We start from the raw sequence: 25,692 nt of genomic DNA, 5'->3' as shown, positions 1-25,692 counted from the left end.
TTTCTAGTCCCATAGCCTCATAAAACCATCATCATAAAATATCTATGATTATCATCATAACACATGCAATGATAAAAGACAGACAAACATTTTATTTAACTGTAGATCTTATCCACCGAATATTGTATGTAAAGCAACATATTGTAAAAACCATATATCACCACCGTACACATTGCATCAGTTTGACCCAAACAGAGATGTTAAAATAAACAAAGTTGTTAAAATGACTCTTTAGGTCAGGACATTCTCTAGCAGTCATCTTCCCATCTTTCTCTGCCTACTGTTTCCTTCTTTTAACAAGCGGAAATCTGTAACTTTGGTTGATTTCTCTTGATATATTTGAAAGTACATTTTTAAAAACCAAGCAACCATGACATCTAGTGGAGATTTGCCCATCATACAGCAATCTAAAACCTGAGAATGTGTTGGATGTATGGAAATGGTGAATGACCATAAAGACCAAAAACCTACAAACTAAGATCTAACATCAATATGTTATGCACAATTCCATCTTAAAATGTCAAAACTGTTAAAACAATACAAATACAATCTCTAGGCTACCCCAGAAAACGACATTTTCTTTTGAATCATTGCTTAAAATACTATGATATAATCAAGCGTTTGAGTATGTCGTAGTAACATTTTAAGTGTTTCCTTATCATTTTCAGACTAATAACAGTCCAAGAATTTATTGCGCCCCAAAATGCATTCAGAATGTTGCACATCTAGGCCAGGAGCCAGAGACTAAAGAAACGTCTGAACCTTACAAAAGGTTAAGCTTTTCACATGCTAGTCTCCAGCCACTCAGTCAAGACATCCTTGGAAATCTGAACGGGAATTTAAGAGGTAGTAACACTCACCATTGGACAATAGAGTAGCTAACTGACAATCAGTCAGTTACTGCATACCACAACAAGACTATAAGGTTAAAGTTTGTGAGAGTGGTAAAGAGAAAGGAAACCACAGAAGGTAGGAATTTATATTACTTTAAAAGTTTTCAATGTCTAAAATGTTTGACCATTTCCTCAGTGCTCATTCCATTGTAATAGATATGCCAGTAAGGACAACTCATGTTCCCATGTTGCTTTTGTAAACACTGATGTCAACACAAAGACAACTGTGCTAGATTGTAGTATTCCCGAAGTGTTCTTATTCTGTACTCTCCATTATGAGGTCATCATATATAGCTGTTCATATTTGATGAGGCTGGAAGAGATGGATAACAACTTAAAATGTGTTCCAACTCAAATCTCAGCTCACCAGTCTTTCGTATTAAAACATTAATAAATTACAGACACAAGTGAACCACGTAAAGGGGTGATTCATTGCCATCGTCACAATGGCTGAATTGATAGCCTAGTATATTGAGTAATTACTATGTATTGCAATGTTAGCATTTTCCATCTGTGTTGGATGAGACATACAAGCCCTGTGGCCAATGGCTTATGCTAGCCCTCATGGAGTGAGGACCTCATGGGTAGCCTGCCTACGTACGTATACCGTTTGATTATTTTACGGATTTAGGGTTTTAGGATGATGTTTTCATAAGCCTATATTTCTGGGATTTGTTGAAAACTCCTATACACTGGAATCCTATACACTGGAACCTCCTACTAAGCAAGGTAAATAAGCAATATAAAGCTGAAACTCAATCATCAATGACAGCAGATAACATATCCTCTGAATATTTGCATGAATCCATAAAAATATGGTTACTCAAAGCCAATGATTTGATTAAGGATTCATAAAAGAACATCAGAGAAAGGTCCAATATTATCTTTATAACTCAGTTCAAACCTTTAATGCTCCCTCCGATGTATATTTATATTCCCTTGCTCCCAATTAAAGCACTGTTTACTTCCTTGTGCTATTTGATGGTTAGATGTTGTTTCTACGACAGGGGAACTCTTTCCTGCCAAGTTCACCCTCCCTGGGAACAGTTTCAACCGTAGTCATCAAGCGTTTTATTCTGTTACCGATTAAGTGTTATCATCTGTAGAATGGTAAGGGTACTTTTGAAGCCGGCCCAGGTTACATGTTCGTGATCATACACCATTAAATGAAAAAGAAAACAAAAGGCATTAAGATAAAAAAACGGTAAGAGATGAAATTAGTTGTCATTTAAAAAAAAAAATAAACTGCCTTTTCGAGCTGTATCCGTTTTGGTCTGTTAACAAGCCCTGGGAAGAAAATCACTCCAAACACTTGGAATCAAAGTAAAACATTTCAGCGACGAAATTACATAAACTACTATTGCACTGTTTAAAAATGATGAATGTGTTCTTAATGTTTGGGAAAGGTAAATTATTGGCACTTCATTCTGTCCATCCAGGACAGCCATTTATTATTATCTTACAGAAAAGCAACGTGTCTTCCAAACCATTATTCGCATCATTCTATATTTTCACTTCTGTGTTCTAGCCAATAGTCTCAAAGACAGAATCGCTCACTGCACTCACTGCACTTTCCAATATTTAATTTATATCTGGATGTCAGAATGTTTTGGTTGTATCTTCATTAATGATGATTAATCCCTGAACAATGTTCCAGTTGTTTGTGTTGGATGATATTCAACATGGACGCCAGAACGCTGCTCTTATCCAAATCAACGCTTTCACTTGAGTCACTGTAGTCAGCCGTACTGCTGTCTAACAGTCTTCTATGTCATTATCTGTCTTGGTTTGTGACCTCTTTGTATATCATGGCAGTCGTATAAATCTGTACGTTTACTATCTTAGCATCCAAGAATTAGACATTATAATTCACTTAGCTACATCTGGACAACTTTTCTTCCTGATAATGCTTTGGCGTATAGCTGAATTATCTGGCTGTAAAACTGATGTAAAATGGCCAACTCTTTTTTCTTTAACAACAGCTCCCTGTTGCTTGTTTGCAATTTCAAGGGTCATGCCGTGTTTCCTGTTAGAAAGGTTTGGCTTGATGAAAGGAGTAATGGAAGTCAAATGTAATTGAGGGAATACATCAAATGCTTAGTAAAAGTTCCCTTTTAGATTTTCATAATGTATTTGTACGAACTTCATGAGGGTTTAGGATAATGGAAATTGGGGCTATAGGAGCAGTTATCGGGTGGAGTAGTGAAACAAGATAGATTACACACCCATCAAAGACCCATTATTTATGACTTTATGTCCAAATCTCGTAAACAGAGATGTTAGAGGGAAGCGTTAGCACACAGATAATGCTAAACCACATAGTTTACACACTAACAGCCTCGGTGTAAATTATTCATATTTCTGCCGTAGTTTGTTATCTTGGCTTTAAAGTGGGGATTGACCCTGACTGAGCTCTATATCTCTCTGTACATACCTTTAGCATGACCTCTGTCTTGTCTGACCAGTGTGTGTGTGTGTGTGTGTGTGTGTGTGTGTGTGTGTGTGTGTGTGTGTGTGTGTGTGTGTGTGTGTGTGTGTGTGTGTGTGTGTGCTGAAAATCCCCCAAAGATCCCAAAAAGGATAGAAATATAAGGAAAATTGTAATTCGTGGGGACCTTGCCAAGCTATTTTAGGCTCAAGGGTTAGGTTTAGGGTTAGGGTTACAGTTAGGCTTAAGGTTATAAATTAGGGTTAGGTTTAGGGGAGTTAAGGTTAGGCTTTGAGTTAGGGGTTAGGGAAAATAGGAATTTGAATGGAAATATATTTTAGGCTTAAGGGTTAGGGCTAGGGTCAAGGTTAGGAGTTAGGATTAGGTTTAAGTTTATGATTTGTTTACGGGACACGAGTTTTCCAAACATTAAATGACACTGAGTGCACAAAACCTTAAGAACTCTTTTCATGACATACTGACCAGGTGAATCCAGGTGAAAGCTTTGATCCCTTATTGATGTCACTTGTTAAATCCACTTCAAATCACTGTAGATGAAGGGGAGGAGACAGGTTAAAGAAGGATTTTTAAGCCTTGAGACAATTGAGACATGGATAGTGTATGTGTGCCATTCAGAGGATTAATGGGAAAGACAAAAGATTTAAGTGCCTTTGAACAGGGTAAAAAAATGTGTTGTGGCTTTTCAACCTCTGCCATATTGTGGATTCAGAGTTATCTATCTAATATAACTCAAAGGGTTTTCCTTAATGGAAGCTTCTCTAATGTCAAACATTGTAACGGCTGTTGAATGGAGTAGACCAAGGCGCAGTGTGGTTAGTCCTCATCTTTGTAATTTAATGGAAAAGAGAACACTTTACAAAATAAACAAAAGACAACAGCCAAACAGTTCTGTCAGGTAACAAATGACTAAACAGAAAATAACCACCCACAAAACCCAAAGGAAAACAGGCTGCCTAAGTATGGCTCCCAATCAGCAACAACGATATACAGCTGTCCCTGATTGAGAGCCATACCCGGCCGAAACAAAGAAATTCCAAACATAGAAAAAAAGACATACAATGCCCACCCCAACTTACGCCCTGACCAACCAAAATAGAGACATAAAAGGATCTCTAAGGTCAGGGCGTGACAAACATATAAAGTGTGGTGTAGCGCAGGGCAGTTCTCTAGGCCCTCTACTCTTTTCTATTTCTACCTGCCACTGGTATTAAACAAAGCATGTGTGTCCATGTATGCTGATGATTCATCCATATACGCATCAGCAACCACAGCTAATGAAGTCACTGAAACCCTTAACAAAGAGTTGCAGTCAGTTTTGGAATGGGTGGCCAGTAATAAACGGATCCCGAACTTCTCTAAAACTAAGAGCATTGTATTTGGTACAAATGATTCCCTAAATTCTAGACCTCAGCTGAATCTGGTAATGAATGGTGTGGCTGTTGAACAAGTTGAGGAGACTAAATTACTTGGCGTTACCTTAGATTGTAAACTATCATGATCAAAACATATAGATTCAATGGTTGTAAAGATGGGGAGAGGTCTGTCCATAATAAAGAGATGCTCTGCTTTTTTGACACCACATTCCAAAAAGCAAGTCCTGCAGGATCTAGTTTTGTCTTAACTTGATTATTGTCCAGTCATGCAGCTGGCCCAGAACAGAGCGGCACGTTTTGCTCTTCATTGTATCAAAGGGCTGATATAGAGTGCATTCGGAAAGTATTCAGACCCCTTGACTTTTTCCACATATTGTTACGTTACAGCCTTATTCTAAAAGTGTTTAAATAAATAAAAATCATCATCAATCTGCACACAATAGCCCATAACAGCAAAGTGAAAACAATGTTTTAGAAATTTTTGCAAATGTATTAAATATAAATAACAGAAATACCTTATTTACATAAATATTCAGAACCTTTGCTATGAGACTTGACATTTGCTCAGGTGCATCCTGTTTCCATTGATCATCCTTGAGATGTTTCTACAACTTGATTAGAGACAACCTGTGGTAAAATTAAATTGATTGGACATGATTTTGAAAGGCACACACCTGTTTACATAAGGTTCCACAGTTGACAGTGCAGGTCATAGAAAAAAACTAGCCATGAGGTAGAAGGAATTGTCCATAGAGCTCCAAGACAGTATTGTGTCGAGGCACAGATCTCAGGAAGAGTACCAAACATTTCTGCACCATTGAAGGTCTCAAGAACACAGTGGCCTCCATCATTCTTAAATGGAAAAAGTTTGGAACCACCAAGACTCTTCCTAGAGCTGGCCGCCCAGCCGAACTGAGCAATAGGGGGAGAAGGGCCTTGGTCAGGGAGGTGACCAAGAACCCGATGGTCACTCAGACAGAGCTCCAGAGTTCCTCTTTGGAGATGGGAGAAACTTCCAGAAGGACAACCGTCTCTGCAGCACTCCACCAATCAGGCCTTTATGGTAGAGTGGCCAGACGGAAGCCAGACCTCAGTAAAAAGGCACATGACAGCCCAGCTTGGAGTTTGCCAAAAGGCATCTAAAGGACTCTCAGACTATAAGAAACAAGATTTTTTGGTCTGATGACACCAAGATTGAACTCTTTGGCCTGAATGCCAAGTGTCACGTCTGGAGGAAACCTGGCATCATCCCTATGGGGAGCATGGTGGTGGCAGCATCATGGACTTGAACCCGATCGAACATCTCTGGAGATGCCTGAAAATAGCTGTGCAGTGACGCTCCCCATCCAACCTGACAGAGCTTTAGAGAATCTGCAGAGAAGAATGGGAGAAACTCCCCAAATACAGGTGTACCAAACTTGTAGCATCATACCCAAGAAGACTCGAGGCTGTAATTGCTGGCGAAGGTGTTTCAACAAAGGACTGAGTAAAGTGTCTGAATACTGAATTTTATTTTTAATAAACGTGCAAAAAAATGTATAAAAACTTGTTTTTGCTTTGTCATTATGGGGTGTTGTGTGTGTAGATTGATGAGGGGAAAAAACTAACATTTTAATACATTTTAGAATAAGGCTGTAACGTAACAAAACGTTGATAAAGTCAAGGGGTCTGAATACTTTCCGAATGCACTATAAATGCTATGCATGCCAGTCTCTCTTAGCTAAGAGTTGAGGAGAGACTAACTGCATCACTTATTTTTTATAAGAAACATTAATATGTTGAAAATCCCAAATTGTTTGCATAGTCAAGTTACACACAGCTCTGACACACACACTTATCCCAACAGACATGTCACCAGGGGTCTTTTCACAGTCCCAAAATCCAGAACAATTTCAAGAAAGAGTACAGTATTATATAGAGCCATTACTGCATGGAACTCCATTCCACCTCATATTGCTCAATTGAACAGCAAGCCTGGTTTCAAAAAACAGATAAAGCAACACCTCACAGCATAACGCCTCTCCCCTATTTGACCTAGATTATTTGTGTGTATGCTTTGGTATTGATATGTAGGCTACGTGTGCCTCTTTTTATTTATTTGTTATTAATGTAGTTCTGTCCTTGAGCTGTTCTTGTCTATTAATGTTCTGTATTATGTAATGTTTCATGTTTTGTGAGGACTCCAGGAAGAGTATCTGCTGCTTTCGCAACTGCTAATGGGGATCCTAACAAAATACCAATGCCAAATGGTAGGAGCACCGGTTTGTGTCAAGAACTGCAACGCTGCTGTGGTTTTCACACTCTACAGTTTCCCGTGTGTATCAAGAATGGTCCACCACCTAAAGGACATCCAGACAGCTTGACACAACCGTAACACAATATTAGGAAGGTGTTGTTAATGTTTGTTACAATCGGTGTATGTTAAGTTCCCATAAGCTCCTACTTGGGTAATACTTTTGGTTTCTGAACCAGAATATTGTTCAACATTGGAATAATACAAGATTAAATGCATGAGGTTTAAATATGTGATGTCATAGCTAAAGGATTACATTTGAAACATATCCCATGAAGCCGACAAAGGCTCTTACTCATAAGATGAAGGGTGAGCCTGTTGGTTGATCTCAGACACATTGTCATCGACTCTTCACATACATAGGAACTGAAGCCACATTTGCCTCTGAGCTATGGGGACTCACAGCTGAGGGAACACATGCCTCGTGAAGAGAGGAGCTTTTATCCAGATCAAAACCAGCTCTGATCTCATCTGGACCCTTCTGTTCCTGAAAAACAACACCGTGTCCTGTAAACACACACCAGTGGGATGGGAAGACGTCCACACGAGACACACACACACACACAAAGGCATGGACACACGCACACACTCTCTCTTTGTCCAAGTCCATTCCTCCTGCAATTCCCAACTTTCCCTCCCTTGGTGCAACACACCCTTTCAGTACTGTAATTAGGAGACAGATGAAAGCAATACCGTCCTGTGTGTCAATGTAGCTTGTTACATCGAGCCAATCAACCCAGGCCATGGGGCCAGGTAAGCAAAGTATGGGTACATCAGCTGTGAACATCCACCCCCTCTCCCCCGGCCCTCTAGCCCCATAAAGGCGACTGCCCGTAACCCCTGGTGACACGTGATGTTGTCTTTGTGTAATTAAATCATCCTGGCTCTCGGGTCCATCCCATGAGATCTCTGAGGATTTGGAAACCTAGCTCCGGCAATCCCCACAGGTCAGGGTCTGCTGTTTTTCTTGGATGTGCTTCATGGGACCGCATGTTCTCACTGGGACCTCGGAAAAATCAGCCCCTTGGAAAAACAAGGCAGAGAAATTGGGATTTAGGCCTCGGTCGGACATTGGGTACACAGTAATTTAGGTCCTGTGCCTCGCCCCAGAGGCCCGAGTAGCCAAGGCTATGCGTGGAAAGGTTCCTCCGGGCTCCTCCATAGGTGGTCTCCCATTTCAAAGAGGCTGGAGGTCTAGGCTTGTTTCCTGAATAACAGGCCCTTTATTTGTTATTTAAGGACACACTGACTGGCTGTAGTTCCTATGCTTTGCATCAGACCCGTAACAGGATTTGGTCTGAGAGGTCTTTGTGATGACAGAACTTCTTGTTGTTGTCTACTCCTCATTGTACCATTGTTATGGGGTCAGAGGAATACAGTCATCCTGGGCACACTACTCCAAAGAGAACGTGACAAGACGCCTCTGAAGAGACCCTCTCCTTCAATTAATTGGGTCGACAAAGAAAGGGGGCCGTCTGAAACACCGTAAGGGGTGTGGAGAATAAGCGCAAAATAGAGACTAGAGACAAGTCCTCTTGTACTCTTTCATTTTAAAAGACACAGGCTACTCTTCCTTACCTAAACACTACAGGCCACCTCCTACTCTGGCTACCATGGTGTTCATGCACCTTGGAAGTCGATGGAACATATTATTAGAGTATCAAGTTGCAGTAAGTGGCCATTCTCTCTCTGGTCCTAAAACAACACTTTGTCATTATCATCGGACTATGTTACAGTGCAGCTCGACAGTGTAGGGCTTCTTAGGAAATTTCATCCGCCAGGAGAAGTACATTTCCCAGAGTGCTCCCTTCTGTATTGAATTCCCTGAGCTAATATTGAGTTCTGAGGTTCCCAGCAGAAACATGTTTCTCGGGGTGAAAGATGACGGTGATGCCCCTTTCAACAACACACCCAGAAAGTAGAATAGGCCTGATCATTCCTTAGTAAAACGTCACTCTAAAATCAAATCACATTTTATTTGTCACATGCTTCGTAAACAACAGGTGTGGACTAACAGTGAAATGCTTTATTACGGGCCCTTCCCAACAATGTAGAGAGAAAGAAAATAGAGAAATAATAGAAAAGTAAAACCCAAAATAATAAAAGTAATAATAGATACACAATGAGTAACAATAACTTGGCTCTATACACGAGGAACCAGTACAGAGTCGATGTGCAGGGGTACGCGGTAATTGAAGTAGACATGTACATATAACTGGAATAAAGTGCAAAAAGGGTTAAGGCAGATTCTTAAATAGTTAGCCTACACAGACTAACTATTTAACAGTCTTATGGCTTGGGGATAGAAGCTGTTCAGGGTTCTGTTGGTTCCAGACTTGGTGCATCGGTACCACTTGCCATGCGGTAGCAGAGAGAACAGTCTATGACTTGTCAAATCACACAACGGCAGCCATCCACTCGTCCAGACAGACTGTCCAAGTCAAGGGTGGGTCCAAAATAGCACTGTAGTGCATTACTTTTGACCAGAGCCCTATGGTTCCTCATCAAAAGTAGTGCACAATATTGGGAAATCGGTACCAGACTAAATCACACACCAGCAGCCGTCCACACAGACTGCCCAAGACAAGGCAATTGCATAATTCTGTCATAGAGCCATTTCTCATTGGTTGTTCAGATCAGTGCCCTCTGGCACACTCTGACTATAAATACAAGGTATATGAATCCAGTTGACCTCTATGTCTAGCTGTTGATCACTTTATATAGAACTTTATACTGCCTCGCGGACAGATCAACGGTTTCATGTTGAATCAGAACTGCCATAGGGACCAGTAAATGTCTACAGAACAGTATATTTTCCTCTTACATGCATATTTGTCGATATTTACGGTGGTTTTGCGGTTTGTTGGAATGTCTGTTCAGTTCAGCCACTGGTAAAGCCAGGAGACTTGTACTGGATTGGACAGTGTCCAACCTAAACACTATCCTCTATGCAGCAGTGGGCTGGTATGTAGGCTACTCTGATTCTAATCTGAGTGTAGGCACTTAACTCTTAACACATGGTGGAGTTGACACTAGCATTGAAAAAACGTGAATAATTGTAAGCACGCTGTACAGTAGGCTACGTTATTATAAAGGTGTTTGGCATCAATCAGATTGTTACATTGGGATTTGGGACATCACCCATCAATGAAAGCAAAAAGGTAGATGAGCAAATTGAAGCGCACGTACCAAGGTTTTTTTTCTACATGGTTGTATTAACTGTTAGAAGAAATGCGTCGACACGACTTGATAAACAAGGGCCTTAGGCACTAACAACATCCTGATGTCGTGGTGGTTGAGGACTATCCACTAAGTTATTAGCCCTTTTAATGACTCCCCATTTGACCATGGAGCCAGCAAGGGTCTGGATCATTAGCAAGGCATTCGGGGCTATTCTTCCAGGTGGAGGTATGGCTGTGGGGTGATCCTCTATACTGGTGCATGTAATCTACTCTCCTCAGAGGGTCGCTAACAGCAGGACGTCCCCTCTCTCATGCTGTCCCATGGATAATGACCTCAGTGAACCCGAACAGCATGTTGGGTGGTAATGAATGACACTACATTTTCCATAGCAGCTGAGGAGCGTTGGTAGCAAAACAAAAGCAGTACATATTGTGCTGTTCTATCGCGCATGCAGTGATGTCTGCTGGGAGCAAAACGGTGTTTGTTGTTTGCAGTAACTTCTTTGTTGTTGTAATATCCCAAATGGACACGGCTGTTTCACCATTAAAGATTCCAGCTTTAAGCCACGGGTTCATATGACACATTGTTTTTTATTTTATGACGTTTATTTGACAGGGACCGTGTCCAATTAAAACATACATCTCCCAGACAATGTTATGCATTGTATTGAATAAGGCTTTGAATTTGGCGACATGCGTCATTTCATATTATTTAACTCTATTATATGAAAGCTTGGAGTCAGTCAATAGATTTGTTGATATTGTTAACTCATTATGAATATAATATAATTATGTTTAATATTCCTATGTAATAGAAGAGACTGCCCAGGTTATATAAATACATCACTTAACCGATGTTACGTGAGTCCTGGCTGGAGATGCATGCCTAACTCAAACTGATGCACCAATCTCCCATCGAAATCATTCATTTACATAAAACAAAGTGTGTTATGCAGAAATATTTCACAGTCACAATCATCATTCTTCTTCCCTTTACGCAATAGCATGTTCTCAGCCACTCTCGTGCTTTAATACTGAACGTTAGAAGCCACCTACCAATCCACATTAACATAAGAGTTCTTTTCTGTTACGCTTCTCATGATGTATTTCTTTTCAGATGACCCCAGTGGGAAATGTTATAATGTGAGGAACAGTAGTTCAATGGCTAAATAGACAAGTTTTATAACATGTATATTTTGATTTCCAGCAACGTATACATTTTAATCTCTCATCTAAACTCTGTTGCATATCTTCACAAGTTCCCACACAGTTTGTCTCTTCATCTGGCATGTCGTGCTTAGAAAGCTGACATAACTGCTGGGGCTGGTATGCTCTGTGGTTAAAGGAGCAATCCTGGATTCAAAAAAACAACACAGCTATGGATGCAAGGACTGACCCAAAGACTGACCCAAGGACTGACCCAAGGACTGACCCAAAGACTGACCCAAAGACTGACCATCCATCCAAAAATGGATGACTTCCGCTGTAAAGGGAGTGTCATTTAGGATCTCTTTAGACTCTAGTATATACTGTATATTTCACTTTCCCAAGCCACAGTTCACTAGTTCCCTAGGGGACCATTTACTCAGTCACGTAGCCCTGTAGAAAGAGTTGGTGTGAATCTCAAATGGCACCCTATTCCCTATATAGTGTACTAGGTTTTGAACGTGGCCCTTTCCTTAGTCACGTAGGCTGCAGAAGTAGTGTACAACATATGAAATAGGGTGCCATTTGGGATGCTGAAACCTTGGTCGATCCATCACAACTTCACTAAAGTAAGCCTCTATCTTCTTTTCACAATGTCATGTGATAAAAACACGTTCGGATAGCTAAAACATAATATTTGTCCTCGCTTGCATAGCAGACGTGCTCTGTTCCGTCAGGACATGTTGGTGTAAACAACCACAGGAAACGTTGAGGACTTCCTCAACACGTGGTTCTGTGAGGAAGACAGTTTCTGTGCTCTCTCTCTCTCTCTCTCTCTTTCTCTGCCTTTCTCTCTGTAGCTCTGTCTCTTGGTCTCCGTCTCTCTCACTCTCTTTCTCTCTCTGTATGTCTGGAGTTTGTTCCATGTGAACCAACCATCGTCAGATGATCTAAACCATCTGCCAGGAGACATCTGGTTGTCTGAGTCATTACTGGCTGAACCAGACTGTATATTATGGACTCATGACACTGTGTGGATATACATAAATGCTATTTACACAATTAAAAAGCTCAATCGTCGAGCCTGCTCTTGCTATATCCCATTGTAAACTAGGAGAAGAGCATCGCCTCCAGGATCGTGTGTGTGTGTGTGTGTGTGTGTGTGTGTGTGTGTGTTGGTGTGTGTGTGTGTGTTGGCGTGCGTATGTGTGAAGGATCGCCTCCAGGGTTGAACAAGTTGAACATCATACGTACTTATCTTTGTAAGATTTACACGAGCATGAGTCATGACATGATGCAGCGTGCTGCAAAATGGCAACTAACCCCATTATCACAGCCCAGAACTCCCCCATATGTAATTGTGGTCACAAAGCTGTTTAAGTTAATGTGAACTTGGGTTCCTCGTGCCAGTTTGAGTTTGACATGTGAGTACAGTGGTGAGACTGCAGCTAATAAATCCAGGAAATGGTAGTCTTATGATCTTATAATATCTGTTCTTCATCTCTTTGCTTTTTCTTTTGTCTTGCCAAATGGCACTGTCCTTAACTTCCTCTCAGGATGTAGGGAAAACTGAGGTTTTTGTCTGGGTTTTCGTGCGTGTTTCCCCAGGTCTCTCTCTTCCCCACATGACATACTGTGTTGTCCTCCACGGTGTCACACAAATTCCCATAAACAACCAAAACTGGCCTCAACATTTTAACATTCTTCAAGTCTTGAATTGTCTTGAAATACTAGAGTGGGACAGGTCAAGTTCAATGCACTTCTCCATCAATCTGAAACAACCAGGCGACCCCAACAGACCTATTGGCAGGCTTCTGGAAGGAAACACCCAACAATAAGAACGCAACGATTAAAACAGCAGCACCAAATCTAGGGTCAACAACCCACATCTCCATGACTGTGGTACTGTGTAGCAGTCCTGGGTTCAAATACTATTTCAAATCTTTCAAATAGTTTCAACATTTGTTTTAGCCTGCCTGGAGTGTCAGGTGAGTAGGGTGTGCATGTACTTTTGGGGCCTTTCAATTGGTTCCATTGCAACAGGTAAGCTCAATCAAGCTTAGCTAAAGTATTTGAAAGAGTTCAAATAAAATTTGAACCCAGGTCAGCTGTGTAGCTCTGCCCGTTGTAGGCTTGGCTGTGCACGCCATGCCCATTTCCTACCCTTTGATCCCTTAACACAGGAAACCACTGGATATAACAGGGTTTAGTCTGCATTACTCCCTCCAACCCAGAGACTGATGGACTCCGATGGTAAGACTGGGTACTGGCAAAGTCTATACGGCAGATTACTCATATCCTAAAGGCAACCACCAAACTGTTGAGAAGATACTGGCATCCGACCAGCAAATGGGCAGTACAGTTCTGTCACAACCCTTAACTGTAACTCCCCAATCCTTCACAAAGTTAAACAATGGAGAATGCAATTCATTGTGTGTTAGAATAGATTCATCAGCCAGGGTTTATACAACGGGTGGGACTAATCCTGGACGCTGATTGGTTAAAACCACATTCCAGCCGGTGTCTATTCCACAAGTTACCACCGACTAAAGCTATGATTTCTTTTAGACTAGCAATTTGAAATTTGTATAAACCTTGCTGTCTATCTAACATTGTTTCAATATTGAAATTTGATCTCCAGCTGTCCCATAGTAATGAACGTGTAGGAGTCGGGTGTCGGGACGAGACAGACAGGCAGCTAGCTATTCTTAGCCAGTCGAAATCATGAATCGGCATCATTTTTATGGATATATAAGCTCAGCAACAAAAGAAACGTCCCTTTTTCAGGACCCTGTCTTTCAAAGATAATTCGTAAAAATCCAAATAGCTTCCCAGATCTTCATTGTAAAGGGTTTAAACACTGTTTCCCATGCTTGTTCAATGAACCATGAACAATTAATGAACATGCACCTGTGGAATGGTCGTTAAGACACTAACAGCTTACAGACGGTAGGCAATTAAGGTCACAGTTATGTCGTGTCTTTAGCATCATTAAACTGAAGATTAATCTTTATCAAAAATTCTCTGTAATTATTATTACGTGATTAAACTACTTAATCATGTAACTGTAATTAACTAGGAAGTCGGGGCACCAAGGAAAATATTCAGATTACAAAAGTTAGAATTTTCCTAATATAACTTTCAGATATTTTAATATCTGATCAATTAGTCTTCAAATTAATGAATTATTATTTACCTCACGTTAGTCTCATTGTCACGTCTTTCAAGGAGCAGGAAACGGGTGAGTCAGGCGCAGGAGACAAAAGGTCCGCAGAAAAATATTTAATTAAGTCCAGAGTGAATACAACGATTAGGCAGGGTGCAAAACACCAGCAGGAGGTAGAACAGCTCCAAAACTCAAAATACACGGGACGCAGCCCGGCAACCCTAATGCCTAATATCAGCGTTGTGTAAATCAAATCAAATCAAATGTATTTATATAGCCCTTCTTACATCAGCTGATATCTCAAAGTGCTGTACAGAAACCCAGCCTAAAACCCCAAACAGCAAGCAATGCAGGTGTAGAATCACGGTGGCTAGGAAAAACTCCCTAGAAAGGCCAAAACCTAGGAAGAAACCTAAAGAGGAACCAGGCTATGAGGGGTGGCCAGTCCTCTTCTGGCTGTGCCGGGTGGAGATTATAACAGCACATGGCCTAGATGTTCAAATGTTCATAAATGACCAGCATTGTCAAATAATAATAATCATAGTAGTTGTCGATGGTGCAACAGGTCAGTAACACAAGAGTAAGTGTCAGTTGGCTTTTTCATAGCCGATCTTTGAGAGTATCTCTACCGCTCCTGCTGTCTCTAGAGAGTTGAAAATAGCAGGTCTGGGACAGGTAGCACGTCCGGTGAACAGGTCAGGGTTCCAGCAGGTCTGGGACAGCAGGTCTGGGACAGGCAGCACGTCCGTTGAACAGGTCAGGGTTCCATAGCTGCAGGCAGAACAGTTGGAACTGGAGCAGCAGCACGGCCAGGTGAACTGGGGACAGCAAGGAGTCATCAAGCCAGGTAGTCCTGAGGCAAGGTCCTAGGGCTCAGGTCCTCCGAGAGAGAGAAAGAAAGAAAGAGAAAGAGAGAATTAGAGAGAGCATATTTAAATTCACACAGGACACCGGAAAAGACAAGAGAAATACTCCAGATGTGACAGACTGACCCTAGCCCCCCGACACATAAACTACTGCAGCATAAATACTGGAGGCTGAGACAGGAGGGGTCAGGAGACACTGTGGCCCCATCCGATGAAACCCCCGTACAGGGCCAAACAGGTAGGATATAACCCCACCCACTTTGCCAAAGCACAGCCTCCACACCACTGGAGGGATATCTCCAACCACCAACATACCATCCCGGGACAAGGCCGAGTATAGCCCACAAAGATTTCCGCCACGGCACAGCCCAAGGGGGAGCGCCAACCCAGACAGGAAGACCACATCAGTGACTCAACCCACTCAAGTGATGCACCCCTCCCAGGGACGGCATGGAAGAACACCAGTAAGCCAGTGACTCAGCCCCCGTAATAGGGGTAGAGGCAGAGAATCCCAGTGGAAAGAGGGGAAACCGGCCAGGCAGAGACAGCAAGGGCGGTTTGTTGCACCAGCCTTTCCGTTCACCTTCACACCCCTGGGCCAGACTACACTTAATCTTAGGACCTACTGAAGAGATGTGTCTTCAGTAAAGACTTAAAAGTTGAGACTGAGTCTGCGTCTCTCACATGGGTAGGCAGACTATTCCATAAAAATGGAGCTCTATAGGAGAAAGCCCTGCCTCCAGCTGTTTGCTTAGAAATTCTAGGAACAATTAGGAGGCCCGCGTCTTGTGAAAGTAGCGTACGTGTAGGTATGTACGGCAGGACCAAATCGGAAAGATAGGTAGGAGCAAGCCCATGTAATGCTTTGTAGGTTAGCAGTAAAACCTTGAAATCAGCCCTTGCCTTAACAGGAAGCCAGTGTAGGGAGTCTAGCACTGGAGTAATATGATCACATTTTTTGGTTCTAGTCAGGATTCTAGCAGCCGTATTTAGCACTAACTGAAATTTATTTAGTGCTTTATCCGGGTAGCCGGAAAGTAGAGCATTGTAGTAGTCCAACCTAGAAGTAACAAAGGCATGGATACATTTTTCAGCATCATTTTTGGACAGAAAGTTTCTGATTTTTGCAATGTTACGTAGATGGAAAAAAGCTGTCCTTGAAACAGTCTTGATATGTTCTTCAAAAGAGAGATCAGGGTCCAGAGTAACGCCGAGGTCCTTCACAGTTTTATTTGAGACGACTGTACAACCATCCAGATTAATTGTCAGATTCAACAGAAGATCTCTTTGTTTCTTGGGACCTAGAACAAGCATCTCCGTTTTGTCCGAGTTTAAGAGTAGAAAGTTTGCAGCCATCCACTTCCTTATGTCTGAGACACAGGCTTCTAGCGAGGGCAATTTTGGGGCTTCACCATGTTTCATTGAAATGTACAGCTGTGTGTCATCCGCATAACAGTGAAATTTAACATTATGTTTTCGAATGACATCCCCAAGAGGTAAAATATATAGTGAAAACAAAAGTGGTCCTAAAACGGAACCTTGAGGAACACCGAAATTTACAGTTGATTTATCAGAGGACAAACCATTCAGAGACAAACTGATATCTTTCCGACAGATAAGACCTAAACCAGGCCAGAACTTGTCCATGTAGACCAATTTGGGTTTCCAATCTCTCCAAAAGAATGTGGTGATCGATGGTATCAAAAGCAGCACTAAGATCTAGGAGCACGAGGACAGACGCAGAACCTCGGTCTGACGTCATTAAAAGGTCATTTACCACCTTCACAAGTGCAGTCTAAGTGCTATGATGAGGTCTAAAACCAGACTGAAGCGTTTCGTGTACATTGCTTGTTCACGAAACTGCTGAAGTGAGAGCCATCCTCTCTTGAGGAATGCTGCTTTTTAGTTAACTTTGCGACAGTATCAAAAATAAATTTAGGATTGTTCTTATTTTCCTCAATTAAGTTGGAAAAATAGGATGATCGAGCAGCAGTGAGGGCTCTTCGATACTGCACGGTACTGTCTTTCCAAGCTAGTCGGAAGACTTCCAGTTTGGTGTGGCGCCATTTCCGTTCCAATTTTCTGGAAGCTTGCTTCAGAGCTCGTGTATTTTCTGTATACCAGGGAGCTAGTTTCTTATGACAAATGTTTTTAGTTTTTAGGGGTGCAACTGCATCTAGGGTATTGCGCAAGGTTAAATTGAGTTCCTCGGTTAGGTGGTTAACTGATTTTTGTCCTCTGACGTCCTTGGGTAGGCAGAGGGAGTCTGGAAGGGCATCAAGGAATCTTTGGGTTGTCTGAGAATTTATAGCACGACTTTTAATGCTTCTTGGTTGGGGTCTGAGCAGATTATTTGTTGCGATTGCGAACATAATAAAATCAAAACACATAGGAAAATAAATCCAGCCCTAAGCCCAAAGCGTAACACAAAACAATTCCGTACAACTCCAAACAAGAAACTGACAAACTAAATACCCTCCCACTAATTACAAACAAGAAAAAGGTGCGTACTAAACAGACATAACTAACAGACACATGAAACATGGATCGGTGGCAGCTAGTAGGCCGGCGACGACGACCGCCGAGCGCCGCCCGACCGGGGAGTGGCGCCACCTTCTGTGGACGTTGTGACTCTCATTCCAAACGTCGTAAATTGTGGGTTATCTGCACGAACCCAGTCTTCACTATGAGTCATCCATACATCAATTATCTTAAAATCATTTATTTACTAACTAGGTAATTCACAGAAATGCATAACAAACAGTAGATATTGTTACAAGGAAATGATAGGAGAATGTGCCCTAGTGGGCTAAACCGATATGGCGGCTTGTTAGACAAAAGGGGAGTGGGGGTCAGCTGAGAAGGCACTACAGAGTTGAACATTATAACAATTGAAATGCTAATCCTTTGCACATGAACGCTCACTCATTCGGGAATAATTGCAATCAATATATATATTTACGCTCAGTGTGTCGTCGGGATCTCTGTTGAAAAGTTTGTTTCTGTTGTAGAGTTTGTCCGCTCTCTCTCTCTCTCTCTCTCTCTCTCTCTCTCTCTCTCTCTCTCTCTCTCTCTCTCTCTCTCTCTCTCTCTCTCTCTCTCTCTCTCTCTCTCTCTCTCTCTCTCTCTCTCTGTCGTGGTTAGAATGGATAGTTCTGAGTGACATTCATTCATGTCGTTATAGAATAGATGTTTCGGCGGTTTTTGGTCTTCGTGTTCAATGATACCGATTTCCTAGCTGCAGACTAGTAATTAATATCAAAGACTTGTTCTTATTCTGTCGGTATCGATAGTCTAAGAGTTTAAACACGTGGTATGGTTAAAAGATTCAGCCATCTACTCAAACCTTAGCTTATACTCAGGTTTATGGTCTCTCCTCAAACCTTGGCCCTCTCGTGGTAAGCTGGTCTGCAACCTTTAGCCATCTCGTAATTGAGGTAAGCTCGGTCTCCTGATAGAAAACCCAGGTGGGGGTTTTATTCGGAACATCGAAAAGGGCTGTCTCATGACGCCAGGTCCTGTCTGTGCCCCTGGGGGCGTGCCAATGACTTAGTGAAACTGTAAACAGAAATACAATTCTCTCACATTAACATCATTACATAGCAAATAGCTTCAAATAGCTTCATCCATATTTATTCATTTTATACAACCATTAGATAGATGTAAGCCTCATAACTGAGGCTATTGTATAAACACCGTTATGGTAATGTGGCTGTATTGTCTCTCATGAGTTTCACTAGATTGTACTAAACGGACATGTTTGTAGCTGGATGCTTCACTGATCTTTTATACATTCTCCAGAACATAAATATTGTTCAGACCTCCAGTTCTGTGAGGTGGAAGAAATTCCGTTGTTCTCTCTATGAAAACTCACTCTCTCTATACTGTCTGGCCATGAGGCAGGATTCTCCTCCAGGAATTTACGACCTGAGGTCACAGCAGCCTGGGTGTAGGGGAGACAGAGAGAGGGGAATGGTGCAGAGGGAGGGGGAATAGTGCTCGCTGTACCCAAAGAGAGCAACGTCATGAAAGTTATGAAAACTTAGTACACTAAAGAGGCCTTTATAATGACTTTGAAAAATACCAAAAGAAAGATGCCCAGGGTTCCTGCTCATCTACGTGAACGTGCCTTAGTCATGCTGCAAGGAGGCATGAGGACTGCAGATGTGGCCAGGGCAATAAATTGCAATGTCCGTACTGTGAGACGCCTAAGACAGCGCTACAGGGAGACAGGATGGACAGCTGATCGTCCTCGCAGTGGCAGACCACGTGTCACAACACCTGCACAGGATCGGTACATCCGAACATCACACCTGCGGGACAGGTACAGGATGGAAACAACAACTGCCCGAGTTACACCAGGAACGCACAATCCCTCCATCAGTGCTCAGACTGTTCGCAATAGGCTGAGAGAGGTTGGACTGAGGGCTTGTAGGCCTGTTGTAAGGCAGGTCCTCACCAGACATCACCGGCAACAACGTCGCCTATGGGCACAAACCCACCGTCGCTGGACCAGACAGGACTGGCAAAAAGTGCTCTTCACTAACAAGTTGCAGTTTTGTCTCACCAGGGGTGATGGTCAGATTCACGTTTATCGTCAATGGAATGAGCGTTACACCGAGGCCTGTACTCTGGAAGGTCCGTCATGGTCTGGGGCGGTGTGTCACAGCATCATCGGACTGAGCTTGTTGTCATTGCAGGCAATCTCAACGCTGTGCGTTACAGGGAAGACATCCTCCTCCCTCATGTGGTACCCTTCCTGCAGGCTCATCCTGACATGACCCTCCAGCATGACAATGCCACCAGCCATACTGCTCGTTCTGTGCGTGATTTCCTGCAAGACAGAAATATCAGTGTTCTGCCATGGCCAGCAAAGAGCCCGGATCTCAATGTCCCATGTCTGGGACCTGTTGGATCAGAGGGTGAGGGCTAGGGCCATTCCCCCTAGAAATGTCTGGGAACTTGCAGGTGCCATGGTGGAAGAGTGGGGTAACATCTCACAGCAAGAACTGGCAAATCTGGTGCAGTCCATGAGGAGGAGATGCACTGCAGTACTTAATGCAGCTGGTGGCCACACCAGATACTGACTGTTACTTTTGATTTTGACCCCCCCACCCTCCCTTTTGTTCAAGGACACATTATTCCATTTCTGTTAGTCACATGTCTGTGGAACTTATTCAGTTTATGTCTCAGCTGTTGAATCTTGTTATGTTCATACAAATATTTACACATGTTAAGTTTGCTGAAAATAAACGCAGTTGACAGTGAGAGGACGTTTATTTTTTTGCTGAGTTTACAAAGAAATGTCGATAGAAAACAGGTTAAACTAAATTAAATGCAGCTGGTTTGCAGTCTTTCCAGCTTCAGGATGAAGTTATTGTGTTAGCTGTGTTGTTGCCTAGCTCCTCTGAATAACAGTGTCCTGACGAGAGAGCACATTTCTATGCCAGGTGAAATCGCGCATTATTAGCTCATTGTTATGGATGTACCCAAATAAATGTCACTAGAACACAGCTTAAACAAATGCAAATTCAGCTACTTTGTTGTTATTCTGGCTGCACTGTTTGATGTGACTGAAAGTTAGCAGTAGTTGGCTAGCTGGCAAGCAAGGGATAAGAACGTTGCCAGCCAGTATGGCAATAGAACATTTAGAATGAACGACTGGGTCACGTCCATAGACACAGAACAAAGCCGAACTGATAGAACGAATGACCAGCCGGATGGGTAGGAACCCTAGATTTGTGTCGGGACTATATTTCGTGGAAGGATGAAATAGTATGAGAAATGTTTGTAATGAAAATACAATTTGTCAATCATTATTTAACTATGTTGGTAACCCATTGTTGTCACGTCCTGACCAGTATAAGGGGTTATTTGTCATTGTAGTTTGGTCAGGGCGTGGCAGGGGTGTGTTTGTTTTGTGTTGTCGGGGTTTTGGGGTTTTGTTCTATGTTTTGTAATTCTAGGGTTTTTCTATGTTGTATATTTCTTTGTGTTGGCCTGGTATGGCTCTCAATCAGGAACAGCTGTACATCGTTGTTGCTGATTGGGAGTCATACTTAGGTAGCCCTTTTTCACCTGTCGTTTGTGGGAAGTTGTTTTTGCATAGCTGTGTGTAGCATGCAATACTGTGCGTTCGTTCGGTTTTTTGTTTTGTTATTAAGTGTTCAATAAAAGTTAAAATGAGCACTCAACCCGCTGCGCCATGGTCTACTCAATACGACGGCCGTTACAATTGTAAAAAAAGGGGCGATGACCTTGAAGCCGGTGTTTGGAGGATGTACTCTTCTTCGTCTCAGGCCTGACAACACCCTGCCAACATATCCTCCAAACACCGGCTTCTCTGGCATTATCACTTAAATAGACACATTAGTGCATCTTTATGACCATACAAAATTAGTGTCATACCTTTCATCATTTTAATTCAGTTTCATATTGTGGGATAATATCAAAACAGTAATTTAGCTAGTGAGCTTGTCGGGAAAATGTTACATTTTTGATTAATGAACTACTTTCAACTGCCACGGCTTAATCCTGCTAAAACTTTAAACCACAGCTGTGTGAGTACCCTGGGTTGCATGTTGATGTTGTGGCGGTCAGACTACTGAAGTCTTAAGTGTACAGGCAGTGTTAAGGCAGGTGGGCCCCTCAGGCCTACTCAGGACCACAATTATGAAGGTCAAAGGTCAGTTTAATGCCGGGGGGGTAATCGGCCTTAGATATGCATATCCCCTTGAACCAAGGCAATCAGTGCTGATCAGCCAGATGTTACGGTATTGGGAGAACTGTGCAAGTCTGTGAGAAAGTAATGAGAATGTACTGGAATATAAGTTACGAGAAATAAATATTTTCCATGAAGCCAATTTGAATTACAGAAAATTCATAGGCTTTTTTTGATTGCGTTTTTCAGTTAATTACCCCAATAAAATGTTCTAACATTATTTTGGTTTACTTTTATTTATCTATAAAGTATAGGAAGTGACATTCCATCCTGGCACCGTGTTTAAAATGTCAAATGTGTTGCACTAACCATCTACATGTAAATCATTACATAACCCTGTCTCAATTCACACTTACCTCAGAGCTTTTCTTACTAACATGCTCTAATTCACATTTATGTGGCACTTAAAATGATCTAGCCATCACAGTCCCCATATAACTGTCTCATTTTACTGTTACATCAGAGTACACCTCAGAACACAGTTGGGGTGTCTTAATAAAGTCACAGCTTGTCCACATCACATCCACACACGTCTAGCTGTAACACACACCGTGATCTCTCTCTCAGCCTCTAATCACTGACAGATAATGTGCGTCCTCTCCCCTCTGACCTCTCACCTCTGGCCTCCCCCTCTCTCTCACACACTGGCTGTGGCGATTCTGGGAAGGATAACACCCTGAAGGTTACTACCCCACTACCCCAGCACGCTGGAGGATCCAACCCCAGGAAGAGGTCACATGTTGGGGCAGGGGAGGCAGGGGGGCTGGAGGGGATTCTCTGTGGTCCAGTAATCACAGAGCAGGATAAACACAGCTGTAGCAGGAAAGGGTGATAGATCATACATAGAGATTCTGTAGGAGACAACAAGCATGCCGAAATCATGCTAATGCTATAGCACACCCTCTGTTTCACAACATGACATCGCTGTCTGTCTCTCTGACAGGTGAATCAACATGGAGGTGAATGATTATCATAATATAGCTAAATGTAACATTGTTATTTTGGTGGTCTGGCCTGTATTCAAATGTGTTAGTCATTTCTTGTGTGTTTAGATTAGGATTGGACAATTCCTGGAACTTTCAATAAATTCCCTGCTTTCCAGAAATCCTGTTTGGATTATGATGTATCCTGGTTTTTCTGGTAAACTTACATGATTTATTCTTTCTATTTTGAACATCTTTATTATCTCCAAAATAAACTTAGTAGACTTTGCCACAGATATAGTAATTCAAATAAAGCAACCCAACAGTTACCCTGTTCATAAAGCAAGACGTGGAAGCGAGCTGAACCATCGTGTTATCTGGAGCAGGATGACAGACTTGTTATGCAGCTTCTCCAGTTAATGAATCAGGTCAAGTAGAGTTTCTCTCAGTGTGAAATATAGTCAAGCATTCTAGCTCTTGCCTTATAAGTAGACAGTTCAGTACTTTTGGTCCAACGTTACATTCTTTTATGGAGTGTTTCAGTACAGAGGAAGCGTTGACCTTTCCGGTAACTTTTCAGTGTAGACTGGGGGACTGAAATTGCATCAAATAGTTTGTGTAGCATCTCATATGGAGTAATGTCCACTCTTTACTGATTTTAGTACTGTAGCATTTTTGAGTCAAGATACTTCATCAGACAAAATAATGATCAATAAGTTCTAGGCCTACCTACGTTTCTCGTTATTTATTTATGTGATAGATGTTTGTGTAACTTTGAACTTTACCCAATACAGAAATCAGTGGGGATGCACGTATTATGTATGGCCATAGTATTTTGTCGGTATAGGCAGGTGTTTCCACCTTCTCAGCATGTGAATATGTGTTTAGGTGTGTTTAGATCGCAGAAACAATAGACTGGATGTGCAGCCATTCAACTTCATTCGGAAGACAGGAAGGGCTTTATCATTGCAATGTTTTAACTGTATTGGGATCTCACCACTGTTGTCCTAAATGACTTTTCAGCCTCCAAGATATAAATATTTATCAGTTCTGTCTTAGTGCATGTTTTCAGTCAAAAAGCATTTGGGCCTGGCATGAAGCAACACCAAACTGTCATAAATGACAGAGGCTACATCAATTCCCCTCCCAAAGTTCAGTAACCTGATACATAATTGTGTTTACTTGGAGCCAATAATTTCCTTACAACAATACGCCGTGCTGCCATGCATTCATAAAATAATAATACAATTCTTGTTTTGAATGAGCGAGGTAAGGCTTAGCTACATTTGGCCTGCGTTTTCAGCTTTCAGCTGTCGCCTCACTCCAATAGCCTGACTAGGGTTTGTAGCCGAGCCAAGGGAACCAACCTCAAGATCCAAAGCTTATGTTTTACCCTAACACCCATACAGCCCACAACAGAGAGGAACATTAATCAACTCATATAAATGTCAAGGGGCTCAAATAAAATGCAAAAGTTGCAGATAAATAATCTCTAAAAGGTTTCATAACACGCTCCAATGAATGAGCGTTAATGGCCCATGTGCTACACATCAAAGCGGAACTCAACACTGTTTGCAATCTGGACGAATAAAAACAAGGGGAATGAAATGTTCTGGATTGATAAACAAAGCAGAAGGACTGGCTCAGATGAAATACCAGCTTGCGGGATTACCTTTTAGGCTAGGAAGGGTACAGTTTATGTCAGAATTGACCAGAATGGACTTTTTGTAGCAGGTTAGGAGAATTTACGCAGCAGGTTAGAAGGATTAACAAAGCAGGTTAAGATAATTAGGTTAAGGTTAGGAAAGGGTTAGGGTTAGCAAAAATGCAAAACATTTTTTCTTTTGACTTCAATTTGATATAAACTGTATCCCATCTAGCCATTAGTTTAGAGAGGGATGGGTGGGCCCCATTGTCTGATTACCATCTTTAGCTACTAGCATGACGTCGTTGCTGCGGTAACCACAGAAGAACAAGGGGGTGTTTTGTATCGGCTTCTCTGGGGCACCTATACATGGCTAGATAAGCCACACAACCACCAACCAACCGTTCTCATATGATCAGTACAGAGTTTATCTGCTGTTTCCTATAGCCATATTATTACATATCATTATACATCCATATCTAGCAGGCCTTTAGCCTTTCATCTACTACACAGGTCTCTGACAGACAGATTCTCGGAGTTCGCTCCACAAAGGCTGCTTTGTTTACCAAGCAGATGGATGCAATTGAAGGGGAAAAAACATTCAAAGACTTCCCCTACCATCAATTGATAGCAGATCTTTATTCAACCTCTCAAACAACAAACCCAACATGTGGCGTTCCTTTTACCTGTGAAATCTCTTTTCTCCTCTATCTTCATCCAATCGTCTGTCTGTTTCTCTTGGAGTTGCCATACTTGTGATCTCTCTGCGTTGGCCGGTGGCGTGGTTTGCGGGTGCAACTCAGCTCTGTTTATAACTAGCACAACATGCCCCAATCGTCCCCAGATGTTTCCAGAAGACCCAAACCTGCCCTGAGGTGAAGGTTTCCGACCAAAGAGACATGTTCTTTTTCTTTCTTTTTTCATGCAATTCTACACATTTGGCCATCATCGGGTGTAGAGAAAATGTTGCCATTGTAAAGCAAGTTTGATGCAATTCTGCACATTTTGCAATGGGGTCGGAGAGAAGATTTAGCA

General features: G+C 42.0%; 1 protein-coding gene across 2 annotated transcripts in view; it reads left to right on the top strand.

The window, feature by feature from the left end:
- The first annotated feature begins 790 nt into the window (after nucleotides 1-790).
- The window catches only part of LOC106610225 (endothelin receptor type B), a 46,256-nt gene continuing 21,354 nt past the window's right edge, over nucleotides 791-25,692 (top strand). Inside the window, exon 1 of one of the 2 annotated variants that reach the window (XM_014209437.3) lies at nucleotides 791-969. The gene's annotated coding sequence lies outside the window, so the exon portion shown is untranslated. The remainder of the gene's footprint in view (nucleotides 970-25,692) is intronic. The other variant, XM_045722756.2, reaches the window with a different exon arrangement.

Source organism: Salmo salar, chromosome 08, assembly GCF_965601325.2.
Source record: "Salmo salar chromosome 08, fSalSal1, whole genome shotgun sequence".
Taxonomy (NCBI): Eukaryota; Metazoa; Chordata; class Actinopteri; order Salmoniformes; family Salmonidae; genus Salmo; species Salmo salar.
The sequence above is the reverse complement of the archived record's forward strand: the minus strand, read 5'-3'. Positions and strand labels throughout refer to the sequence as shown.